At 55.2% G+C, this 12,442-nt stretch overlaps 1 long non-coding RNA gene across 1 annotated transcript; it reads right to left on the reverse strand.

Annotated features, from left to right (window-relative positions):
• Window positions 1-512: 512 nt before the first annotated feature.
• Window positions 513-11,514, reverse strand: LOC122478522. The gene is made up of 2 exons (XR_006296057.1): window positions 9,895-11,514; window positions 513-2,928 (listed from the first exon to the last, which is right to left on the reverse strand). It is a non-coding gene; the product is annotated as an uncharacterized LOC122478522 (long non-coding RNA).
• Between the last annotated feature and the right edge of the window lie 928 nt (window positions 11,515-12,442).

Raw genomic sequence — 12,442 nt, forward strand, 5'->3', positions numbered from 1 at the left:
TGGGCTCTCCACTACTCCCCACCCTCTCTGCCTATCCCTGGGGTCCCCTCGGTGGCCTGAGCCCCTTGGCGGTCCCCTTCCTGCTGTCTCACTGACCCTCCATCAGCCCAGTGAGGACTGGCTCTAAGAGGAGAACCAGCCTCTGCCATGCACCCTGCTGGGTCCATGCAGCTTTGGAGTCACAGATGGAGGCCCGTTCCGCTCACCACTGTCTGCTGCTCAGCCCAGCGGTCAACAGGAAAGGTTTGGGCCCGCGCAGGACAGGCCAAGGTTGAGGGTGCTCGGAGAACACGAGAGACTGCCTGGCTGAGCATACCTGGCTTTGGAACCAACCACCTGAGCTCACACCCCAGTCCAACCTTGGGGGCGACAGAAACTCGAAGCCTCGACCTCCTCCTCCGGTGATAATAAGAGCTCCACCTCACACGGATGATGTGAGATGAGGTGGTCAGCACAGAGCCCGATGCAGGGCTTGAACCTATGAACCGCGAGATCATGACCTGAGCCGAATCTGGATGCTTAACTGACCGAGCCACCCAGCCACCCTATTGGTTTATACATTTAAAGCACTTAAGACAATGCCAGATACAGAATCAGCATTCCATAAATGCCAGCTATCATTAGTATAGATAGGATTCAAAAGATTTGCGTATTACTCAATATATCTTATGTTATATAACATACGATATATAATATATTAATGCCTCACACCAACAGTATAGAAGTGAAATATTAATGTGTTACATTAACATTGATTCTACATTAGTAGATATTTGTGTTATTCACATATATAAAATCCTCATTTTATATGCAGGGAAACTGAGAGGTGGTTTCTTCAATGCCACCAGTCCTACATGAGGACTGGTGCTGCTGTACCTCCCCCTGCTCAGGGGCCCCAGGATCTTTGGGGGACCCTGGACCAGGTTCATGGACACAGGGCTCTCAGTCAGCCAGGCAGGGCTCCAGCTCCTCTTCTGGTCTCCAGTTCTAGCTCAGGGCATAAATAGCCCATTCCGGCCACCCTGGACAAGGAAGACCGCCCCGGGACAGTCCTTCCACTGAATCCCCCACCCCCAGCCCTCCTTTATGGGGCTCCTGGGGAGGCCACTTCCTTTTCCTTCAGAATTAACTGGATGCTCCAGTCTCCCCTGGCACAGCTTCTAAACAGCACCCAACTATTTACACAAAGTTCAGGAACAGGAAAAACTCCTCTGTGTGTTGTAAGAAGTCAGGGGAGGGCTCCCCTGGGGGATGGGCCAAGACTGGCAGGGCCCCAGGGGGGCCCCAGGGGGCTTGATCATGAGTGGGGTTCTAGAGGGGGCCTGGGTCATCTTGGTTTTGGGGCCTTGGTGCTGATTACATGAGTGTGTTGTTTGTGACAATGCAATAAGCTGTACACTGTATTTTAATAAAAGTTTACGTGAAAACAAACTGCCTGGTTCAGTCCCAGCCCGGGGCAGCAGGAAAAACCTTGGGCCGCTTGCAGCTGGATGCCATCCCCTTCAGTCACCCTGCAGCAGCTCTGTGGCCCTGGGAAAACCCCTTCCCCTCTCTGGCCTCAGTTTCCCTCTGCTGAATGAGGAAGTGGTCAGTGTGTCTATTCTTGGCTGTACAGCAGGAACGGAGCCTCTGAGAAACACTGATGTACGGATGCCTGGGCCCTAAGACGGACCAATTAAGTCATATAGCCTCTGGGGGTGTGTTTCTGCACCTTTGCTTTGTTCTAATTCTTTCCTTTGAAAAAACCATAGCTTCACAGGAAGCTGTAAAATACAACGTCCTGGGAGGTCCCATGAACCCCCATCCCCAGCCTTCTCTAGCCATAACCCGTTGTGCAACTGCAGACACCATCCAGACCAGGAAACTGACATAGGTAAATCCGCCGAGGTTATTCTGACTTCACCAGACGAGCACATGGGTGTGCGTGCATGTGGGTCTCCATGTAATTTTACACCCGGGTCGCTTGCGGTAGTCCCCCGCCCGCCGTGATCAATCACACAACTGTTCCATCACCAGGCTCTCGGTGCTACCCCCCCAGAACCACGCCCACCTGTCCTCCGCAGTCCCTCCCCGCCAACAGCCACCAATCTGTCCCCGGGCTCCACCATTTTGCCCTTTCAGGAATGCTATACAAACGAAACCGTAGACTTTCACTCAGTGTCCCTGGAAGTTCATCATTACTTCCTGCCTCTTGACGGCTGCGGAATACGTGCCCCTCGGCACAGATGCACCACTTTAGTATCCATTCGCCCCCCGAAGGGCATCTGGGCACCTTCCAGTTTGGGGGCTGTTCTGAATAGAACCACGATGACCATTCGGATACAGGATGTTGTGTGACCATAAGTCTTCATTTCTCTGGAATAAATGCCCAAGAGTGCAATAGCTAGGTCATACGAGAAGTGTGCATTTACTCTGAAAGGAAACCGCCAAACTGTCTTCCGGAGCAGCTGGACCGTCTCACATTCCCAACAGGGAGGCAGCAGCCGTCCGGTTTCTCCACATCCCTGCCAGCGTCTCATGCTGCTACTATTTTTTTTTTTTTTTTTTACATCAGCCACTCTCATAGCTACGGGGCGAGAGCTCACTGTGGTTTTGGGGTGCATCTCACTGATGGCCCATGTTGTTGACCATTATTGTTACGTGTGTTTACCTGCCAGCCGCGTATCTTCTTTGGTGAAATGTCTGTGTGCACCTTCATTTTTAAAAGCTCCCCGGATGGGTTCGATGTGCAACCAGCTAATCCCCTAGGAGCTTCCGAACTTGGGAAGTTCTGTCAGTTTTAAAAAGAACATGGTCGCTGCTGTAAGAATTCTGGGCAGCCTGCGCTTTCTGGAAGGGCTACCTGCAGAGTTCTGTGGTGGGGTCCAGGCTGCTACAGGTGGCTTGGAGTTACTGTATCTCAGGCCAGAGGGGGAAGTTTGTCTGTTCCTGAGAAGGAATGGGGAGAAAACAGAGAGCAGAGACAGAGGGGAGAAGGAGGCTCTGGAGGCCACGTGGCATAGGAGGGGACCCCTCCCCCCCACGGGAGCCTCTACAGGTATTACTGTCTCGTACAGAGCAGTGAGTGGCTAAGTCCATGTCTAGGGCGAGGGCATGACCCAGGAGGGAACTTGAGGCAAGCCAGCTCCAGACTGTCGCAGGCCCCAGAATGGACCTATTTGTGGAGTTTACGTCAGTCTCCAAAGGGGTGGGGAAGGCCGTACCCCTCCAGTTATAGGGCCCACTCCCTCTCATTAAATAAGCAATAAATGCCCACTGCACCAACTGTAGAAATAACAGCAGAGCACAACAAGGAAATAAAATCATCCGCCGTCCCAGCTCTCTAGGGACTACCCAGTGTAACTATTTGAGGGTACTTTTGGGCTGGGCCTTTCTCTAAATGTGTGCCTGTGACTGGGCATATATATGTTTTTTGGTTACACAGAAATACATTCTGTTCTATAAAATACATCCACCCTCTCACCCCACACTTGTCTCAAGCATGTTTTTAGGTCTTCAAACATCCCTCCACGTCACCCCTTTGGAAGCTGCCTGGAACCCCTGTGGGTTCCTCATCGCCCCAGGTGGGCGCTGGGCTTAGGTCCATCTCTCCTCTCCTGGTAAACAAAGCTGTGGGACCGTCCCATCAATGCGGCCTCTGTGCAAAGGTTGGGATGTTCTTCTAGGACCCATTCCTGGAATTTCTGGGTCACAGGGTGGGAGTGTTTTGATGTCTCTGGGTACACACAGACGCTGACCCAAGAGGTTGGGCCAACACACCTCTGGTGGCAGTGATGGTGAGTGTTTGGCCATCTCAGGGCTCCAGAAGTTTCTCTGTTGGGGCAGAGATGAGCTCAAGGTGCTGGGTGGCACTGTGCCCCACGCAGAATGCCCTTACTCGATGCCAGGTCCACAGGAATCAGCCGTGAGACATGCCGCAGAGGCTGTGTGACCAATGGTGCACCAGGTTTGTGCTTCTGACCCCTCCACTGGCTGTCGGGGAGAAAGTAGCTAACAGCCAGGGCCAGGTCTGGGGCTCGCCCCTCACCACTGGCCTCCAGAGTCAGTAAGCAGGGTGCCTCTCTGGGGGCATGGAAGCAGAGACACAGAGAAGGTGCCCTTATCCCTCAGGCGTGAGGCTTTTTGCCCACCGGCTGGGGTTCCCAGTTCTGGTCTCACAAGCGAAATGACCCTGCCCCAGTCTCTGCTTCCTCATCTATGAAACGGGGCTGATCTTCCCACCTCAGAGGCCGTTAATGAGGCTCCTGGGAGCTTACAGACTGGAGGTGCCTTGTAAACAGATGGATGTGAAGCGTTGCCATGCTGGCTCATGCCCGGGCTGTCCCGCCCAGTCCCCCAAACCCCACCTGGGGCCTCCCTATGAAAAGGCCACAGAGGGCTCCTGCCCGCCCACCCTCTGCCTTCCTGTCCTGGCTCTGGGCCCCAGACAGCCTTGCCTGTCAGCCTGAGGCCCCACCGCCCAGCAGCACAGTGAGACGATTATCTCCAGGCTGGCCTCTGTGCCCTTCTGTCCTGCCAGGCAGTTCTGCCCAGGAGCTCAGCCTGAGTCTGGAAAACTCCCTGCTGGCGGTGGGATGGGGGTGGGATGTGTCTCTTTGCAACGCCCCCTGGGCAGAGGTGTGGAGAGGGAGATCAGGGTGGCCAAGCAGGGGCCCTGGGTGAGACCCCAGGGCATCTAGTCCCTCTCTAGGCCTCAGTTTCCCTGCCTGCACCATGAGGGTGTTTGTCTAAAGAAGTGGTTCTTCACTCTGTGTGTGTGTGGGGGGGGGGGGGGGTGCGTCAGGCCATCTGGGGACAGTGATTCATTCATCCCACTTAGTAACCATGCAGTCCCCACTTTGGGCCAGGCTCTCTAAGAGCTTAGGACTGACTCACATCACCCTCACAGCCAGCCTGCGATGTGGGATGTCCTTATCTCCACTTCACAGATGAGAAAACAGAGGCTCCAGGATGTGATCAGGGGGCATTATTCTGAGCACAGGACGATACGGAGTGAATAAGACAGACCCATCACTGTCCGTGTGGACGGAGGGGGCACACAAGAAAAGTAGATAAGGATATGTGCACAGACAAGGCCGCTTGGACCAGTACAGAAAGTAGGAGCAGCTGCACGAGACAGGAGAGACACCAGCCAAGAAAAGCCCCTAGGAAGAAGTGACCGGTGGCTCTGAAGGGCGGGGCTCCGTGTAATGGACAAGCAAGGGAAGGGCCTGAGGCGGGAGCCAGCTGTGCACGTTCAAGGTGAGGGTCCCTCTTGTGGCGCACGGGGCCAGGCCAGGCATCTGCTGCAGGAACGAAGCCTGGCTTGGAGAAGGAGGCCCACTGAGCCCCCCAGTACCACCACTCCAGCCCAGCATGGAGCCCAGTTCGGGGCTTGAACTCATGACCCTGTGATCAAGACCTGAGCTGAGATCAAGAGTCGATACTTAATGGCTGAGCCACCCAGGTGCCCCAAGCTTCTCAAGGGCTGTAGAGGGCCCCGAAGCCTTAGTGGGGGTAGGGGGGGTGGTGTCTGGATAAAAGGGGAGCCCTAACCTACACCCTCGGTTCATGGGATGGAGGGGCTGGGGAGGAAAGCAGCTCAGTGTGTGGGGGCTTCTATTTCAGGGGTGGCAAGATGCCATCACAGCTCTGTCCCCCACATGGCTGGTCTCTGCTTGGGACACAGAGCACTCTCTGGGCAGATGGCTACGGCCCAGGCAGAAGGCCTTGGGTGTCCTTGGCCCACGGGGTGGGCTGGTGGCTGCAGCAGTAGCAGGCAGAGTCTTTCTGTGGCTCAGCCAAGTGGGTGGATGGAGGCAGTGTCCCCACTGGAGGGTGAGAGTGGGGGTCCAACCCAGCCCCTGACCTCCCCAGACTCCAACCTACAGAACACCCAGCCAGGCCCTCCCCCAGCTCCCCTCTCTTACCAGCTATTCCCATATGGGGGGGCCCATTTTGGTGATAGCACTGCCACCCACCCAGACCTCCAACGCAGACCCCTGAGTACTATAGTCTGTGACCCCTTTGATGCCTTCCTCTCCCTCCCCGCCCCCTTCCCCTCCCCCCACCCCCCGGCCTCGGGCTGACCCTCATTAGACACTCCGCTCCATGAGCTGCCTTGGCCTCCCCCTCGGACCACCTCTGGCACTTCCCATAATGCCTGCCCCACCCAGCCCAAGCCTGGCATGGGAGCACCCTCTGGACAGCGCTTTCTGGGTGAAAGAAAGAGAGACAGACAACAAACTTCAGGCTGAAGGAGACAACGTGGGACATCCTTCTCTCACCTGACAAACACCGAGAGCTGTTCTGCGTCAGGCTCTGGCCTGTCACTAAGGCCTGGCTCAAGTGCCACCTCCTGGGCATAGCTCCCCAGGGTCTCTGGTCCCTCAGTCAGTACAGAGATAGTTGCAGAACACAAAAAGGAGGGGGGTGTGGCTGGAGGGAGCAAGTAGGGGGAGGCTGGAAGGCTCCTAAGGGCCTGGCCCGGAGATCCTATGACCCGATATGTGTGCAATGTCAGTGAGACAGATGTGGCCCTAGGAGAGGGGGTGAGCAACCCTGCTGTCCCCAAGCCAGAGTCCACACCCTGGCTTTCCACTGATGGGCTAGGTGACCCTGGGGGAGAGCTCTGTCCTGTCAGGGCTCATGTCCCTGTCTGGGGCTGCCTGGTAAGGATACCTATCTGAGGCCTGATGACAGGCTAAGCGCGTGTCTACAGAGGCAAAGCCATACACACAGCGTGGCTGGGGAAGGCTGCTGGAGGGGAGAACGCCCTGTGTGTCTGGCCCGTGCAACACCCACCCTGCCCGTGGAGCTCTGGGGTTGGCAGATCCTCACCCCTAGGCTCCAGGAGGAAGCAGCAGCCCTGAGAACAGGAGGGGGAACCCACACTTGGTCCAGGGAACACATCAGCTGAGCGCAGGACCCGGACCCGGACTACCCAGGCCCGAATCCCCTTCAGCCCACAGGGCCCTTGAGGCTAGCTACGTGCCTCCTGGAGCCTTGAGCTCTTCATCTAAGGAAGAGCCTCCAGACCCTGCTCTGCCTCTCTGGTGGCTCTGAGCCTCATAGGTACCTCCTAGTGAGCGCTCTCTAACCTGGGAAACGCCATGGACGAATCTCGGGCCCTGTACATTCCGGCTGCAGAAACCCAGGCCATCTGAGGGCCTCACCCTTGCTGAGAAATTGCTCTCCCCTGAGAACCCTTTTGTGCCGCCAGAAGTCATCTCTGTGAGTCCTCACTCTGGCCTCAGGGGCTCGGGAATGGCCCATTTACAGATGCAGGGCAGGCCTGCCCCACAGCCCTCACTCTGCCTCTCCCCCAGGCTGCTCCCCTCCAGGGAGACAAGGCACAGACAGGATTTCCCCCTCCCTGAGGTGCTGGTTAAAAAGGGTGTGAGGTCGATCTGAAACACAATTTTTTTTTTTTTTTTGGAAATATACGGTGCCCCAGGTATAAAAAAAAGTGTGTTTTTTTTTTTTTTCTTTAAATACATACTACTGGGAAAAAGAGCAAAGATGAAACGGTAAGAAAAATGATTTCTTGTTTATACGTCCCAGCTTGGCTAAGAAGGATGGAGGTGCGGCAGCCTGGGGTGGGAGGTCAGCTGGTCCCGGGCATCGACATGGGGGTGGGGGGCGGTCCGGAGAATTTATGTAGATACACCCAGGGGTAAACCCTGTCCTCCCATCCGTAGAGCCCCTGGCACTCAGGGTCAGTGAGTCCAGGCTCTGTGCTGGGGCCAGAGGCCGGCCACCTGGGTGAAGGGGGCATCCTTGTGTGTACCTGTGGCTTTGGCAGCTGTGTGCATATGCCCACTACCCAGCTGAGGCTGCCAGCTTGGCCTATGTTGCCCTCTGCTTCCAAATATACTCAGTGGGCTGTCTGTAGCCTCGGTTTACTGCCCCGCCCCCACAAACACACACAAGTGAATCCTTCCCCTACATGGTCAGGTGGGGCTGACCCCACCCGCCCAGCTCCAGAGGCAGCCAAGTGACAGAAGCTAGCTGACTGGCATACAGCCTTCCCTAGGCCATGGAGGTGATTTTGGGAGTGGCCATGAGCCCCAGGGCTGACCAGTGAGATGGGAGACCAGAACTCCCACAGGGGAACATGACCCCAGGGGCAGACAAACAGGATCGCAGAGTATTAGAGCCCCTGGAACCAGCCACACTGAAGCAGACCCCTGGGCTGTGCCCGGATAGTAACCATTCAAATCTCTTCTGACTCGAGTTTCTGTCCTTTGCCACCCAAGGGCTCCTGGGTTAAGTATGCTCCCCAGCCCCGGCCTGGCTTCCTTCCCTTCCCAGATGTCCATGTTTCTTAAGCCCCAGTGTGTCCCAAAGCTTCTTTCTGTGTGGTGAGAATCCAGAGAAGGCAGGGGACGAGAACAGTATTTTAGGTCACAGATCCACCATGTGCTTTATTACCTCACTGAATCCCAACGGCTACCCTGCAAAGCTGGAATTATTGGCCCCACTTGACAGAAAAGGAAACTGAGCTTCAGAGAGGTTAAGCCATCTGTCCCAAGCCCCACTGCCACCAGGTGACAGATACGGGGCTCCATCTGAGCAACTTCTTGGAGGGTGGCTGGGCCCTGTGGCAGGGGGTGATATTGGAAAAGCCCTCGAGAATGCCAACACAGTGCCCCCTCCCAGCTCTGCTGTCCCCCCACCCCCCGCCCCAGTCTCAGGGAGCTCCTCTGAGGCAGCCTGATCACCCAGCAGCCCTGGAGATTGTCGGGGACTGAAGCTGACCCAGGATGGGGGATTGAGGGACTTGGAAGGTGCCTGCAGCCATCTGGGTGACAACAGAGTGAAGCCGAGTGTTTCTCTCTTGTTCGATAATGAGAGCAAATGTGAGGAAGGCTCTCTGTGTTATCGCAGGGCCCAGCAAGCGTGGCGAGACACAGGCTGTGATTTTCAGTGAGGGCTGTGGTGATTAAAAATGCATCACTTCCCTTATTAACCATTCCAAACAGATGCCGGGACCGTCTTGACGAGGAATGGAACCGCCGAAACCAATAAAACATCTTGCAATTAGCCACACTCAGACGGGCTGCCCGCTAAGCTTTGAGGCTGCTCCAGTGGGACCCTGTCACAATTGGATGATTTGTCGCTCTGACGACAGGCCAATGCACCAGTGTCCAACAAGGTCAGGCGTGACCGGAGACTGGGAGACTTGGGGCATCTCCAGCCCAGGCCTCGTGTCCCCAGCTCATCCCCAGAAGGTCAGGTGGACGAGAGTGGGAGGCCAGAGTCCTCCATCTGGGGTCTGTCCAGGGAGCCCAGCCCCCGAGATCCCAGGTGGATCGGGCCCTGAGCCCACACCACACTCGGTCTGGCTTCAGCCCCACTGTCCCCAGCCTCACCAGTCTTGTCCTGGCTCTCCCTCAACCCATGACAAGTCAATTTGCCAAAATCCCATTCACTGAATAGTCAATTTGCAGGACGACAGGCTCATCAAAAACACTCGATTCCCTTAACCTTTTTGTGTTAGTTGGCCGGGTTACGTTTTTGCTTTCAAATGGCATTTGAACGAAGGTTTGATTTGTGTCTCCCTGAGAATGGGCACAGAAGGACAGAGGGGACAGAGAAAGAATGAGGTGGCTGTATTATCACCCACACAGGTGGCACTGGGTGGAGGCTGAGCGGGAGGGAGTGGACGGTCCACAGGCACAGGGGAGCAGACAGGCCCACTTGGGGGAGCCTCTAGGTGGGGCCGGGCCCAGGCTTTGGGAGGGTGGGGTGCTTTGGGGTTAGGGTCTCTAGGGAGAGCTCCAGACTCTCAACCTTCTTGCCAGGGCTGACCAGGCACCGGCTGGCAGCAAAAGGGGCCTATGTTGTCTTTCTGGGGTAGGGAAGGAAGCAGGTCCCCGTGCCCCTGGCTGGGGAGAGGTCAAGGGGTCTCACCTGTCAGGGAGGGGAGGGCGACAGAGGTCAGTGACCACACAGGCTTCTCCTGGAAGGACCAAGACAGGGGGTTGCTGGTCTTCCTGTCTCGTAGTAGCCCATCAGACCTAGCACCAGTCCTCAGCCCTTTTAAAAAGTCAAACCTGTTATTTTGAGACCCCTGTAGATTCACTGGTAGTTGCTGAAAGTAATAGAGAGAAATCCTACGTGTAGAGGACAATATCACCACCAGGATACTGACGTTGTACCGTCCATCATCCTAGATTTCCCGTTTTACTCCTACTCATGTGCATGCGTCTGCATGTGTGTGTGTGCCCATGTGTGCACGTGTGCGTTTGGTTCCATGTCCTCCCATCGCACGTGCAGGTTCACATACCCACCCTCCCAGTCAAAACACGCAACCGTTCCATTACCAGGAGCCCTCGTCCACCCCTCTCTTTTACAACCCAAACCTTCTGCGACCCCCTTCTCTGTTCTGAAACAGAGCTCACAAATAACGGATCTATCTACATGCATATTTTAAAACAAAAGTCAACAGAATGCCCTCACTGTAACAACACAGAAAAGGAGCAAAGTGACCCAGAAGGAAGTGACAGGCATCAGGTGTGATAGCGGTGGGTCTGGCTGTCCCACAGGGCAAATGAGGAAGTCGGCTGCCTGCCTCTCTAGGCAACGGTGGCTCCAACCCAGACGGATGCAGGGGCTTGCCGGCCAGTCGGTGCCACAGGAGATGCTGCCCTCCATGATGGGATCCTTTGAATGGTGACAGCACTTGGCAAAGCTCTGAACATACCAAAGTCTGATCTGCCCTCGACTGTGAGAAGAGCAGTGTGTTCCTGGGAAACTCAATGTATATTAAAATCATATGAAATGCATCTTGTAGCTCGGATGTCGAATGGAGTGAGGTCCCAGGCTCGGTTAATGACGCACGGATTTTCAATCCCGTGAATCTGGGGTTAGACATTCGCAGGTTCTTGGCTGTGCAGGCCTGCCCCACACGGTGCACGGAGCTAGACCTCTGGCCCCTGCCAGCCAGACACCTTTCCTTGAGGCCCCCCTAATGCCTGCTAACATCTCCAATGGCCCCAAGGAGGCAGTGTGGCCCTGCTGAAAGTCCCCACAACTCACTCTCTGTCCCCACACGGACAGTTCCACCTGTATCTGTCTCCCCAGGGGCAGGGGCTGCGGTCCCCCAGGATCCAGCCCAGGCCCGGTGCTGGACAGGTGCTAATAAATGTGCCCAATAGGGCTGATCTGGACAGAGTCAGCCAAGGTGACAATGGTGAAGCTATGATGAACTGGCTCCCCTGAGGCCTGGTGGGTCAGGGCTTCCCATCAGGACACTGCTGCTTCCTTTAAGGGCCCGTTGGTCACCATGTCCTCCAAACTGAGCTTTTAATTGGCTCAAATACGGAACTTCAAAGCAGTGATTGGAAAGGAAACTGCTTTATGCAACTGGCTTGGCAGCTGGGGCATCTCAATAATAAAGCACATACAAGCAAATACACAGAACTTCCCTGAAGGACCCGAAGGAAGCAGACACAGCAGTGTCCCTCTAAGTAGAGGGACAAGGAGGGAGGAATTGATTTTGTACTGTGTACAGACATTTTGAAAAAATGTTTATTTATTTCTGAGACAGAGAGAGAGAGATTCTGTTGAGTGCAAGCCAGGGAGGGGCAGAGAGAGAGAGAGGGAGACACAGAATCCGAAGCAGGGTCCAGACTCTGAGCTGTCAGCACAGAGCCCGACGCGGGGCTCGAACTCACAAACTGTGAGATCATGATCTGAGCCAAGGTCAGACGATCAACCAACTGGGCCACCCAGGTGCTCTTGTGTACAGACAGTTTTGTTCCATGTGGATGAATTATCTCTCAATTATATGAATAAATAATCACCAAAAAAATCAGATCGAAGCAGGTATTACTTGTGTAATTAAAAATTGTTTGAGCACCTACTGTGCGCCAGGCACCCCCAGAGAGCCCATCCCCCTGGAATGCTTATGTTCTAAGGACTGGGTTCTGGATGGAGGGCCCAGAGCCCCCTGAATCTCCCCTCTGTCCTGGGACAGAGACCCCAGTGAAGGCAGTGGAGGCACTGCCAGGTGCCCAGCCAGTCCCACCCCTCCTGAGTCAACGCCAGGGGTCCCCGGAGCTAAGCGGTCCAACAGAAAGTGCGAGGTCTGCATCGCTCAGCCTTTATCAAAGAAAGGGTAGATCAGAACCACAACGAGAGACCACTTCACACCATGAGGATGGCTGTTATGAAAAACCCCAAGCACAAAATAGCAAGTACTGTTGAGGATGCGGAGAAATTGAAACATGTGTGCATTGTTGGAAGGAACGTAAAATGGTGCAGCTGCTGTGGAATACAATACACTGGTTTCTCAAAGAATTAAATATACAGGCACCTGGGTGTCTCAGTCGGTTGGGCGTCCGACTTTGGCTCAGGTCACGATCTCGCAGTTCGTGGGATCGAGCCCCGCGTCGGGCTCTGTGCTGACAGCTCAGAGCCTGGAACCTGCTTCGGATTCTGTGTCTCCCTCTCTCTC

This window comes from Prionailurus bengalensis, unplaced genomic scaffold (genome assembly GCF_016509475.1).
Source record: "Prionailurus bengalensis isolate Pbe53 unplaced genomic scaffold, Fcat_Pben_1.1_paternal_pri Un_scaffold_72, whole genome shotgun sequence".
Taxonomy (NCBI): domain Eukaryota; kingdom Metazoa; phylum Chordata; class Mammalia; order Carnivora; family Felidae; genus Prionailurus; species Prionailurus bengalensis.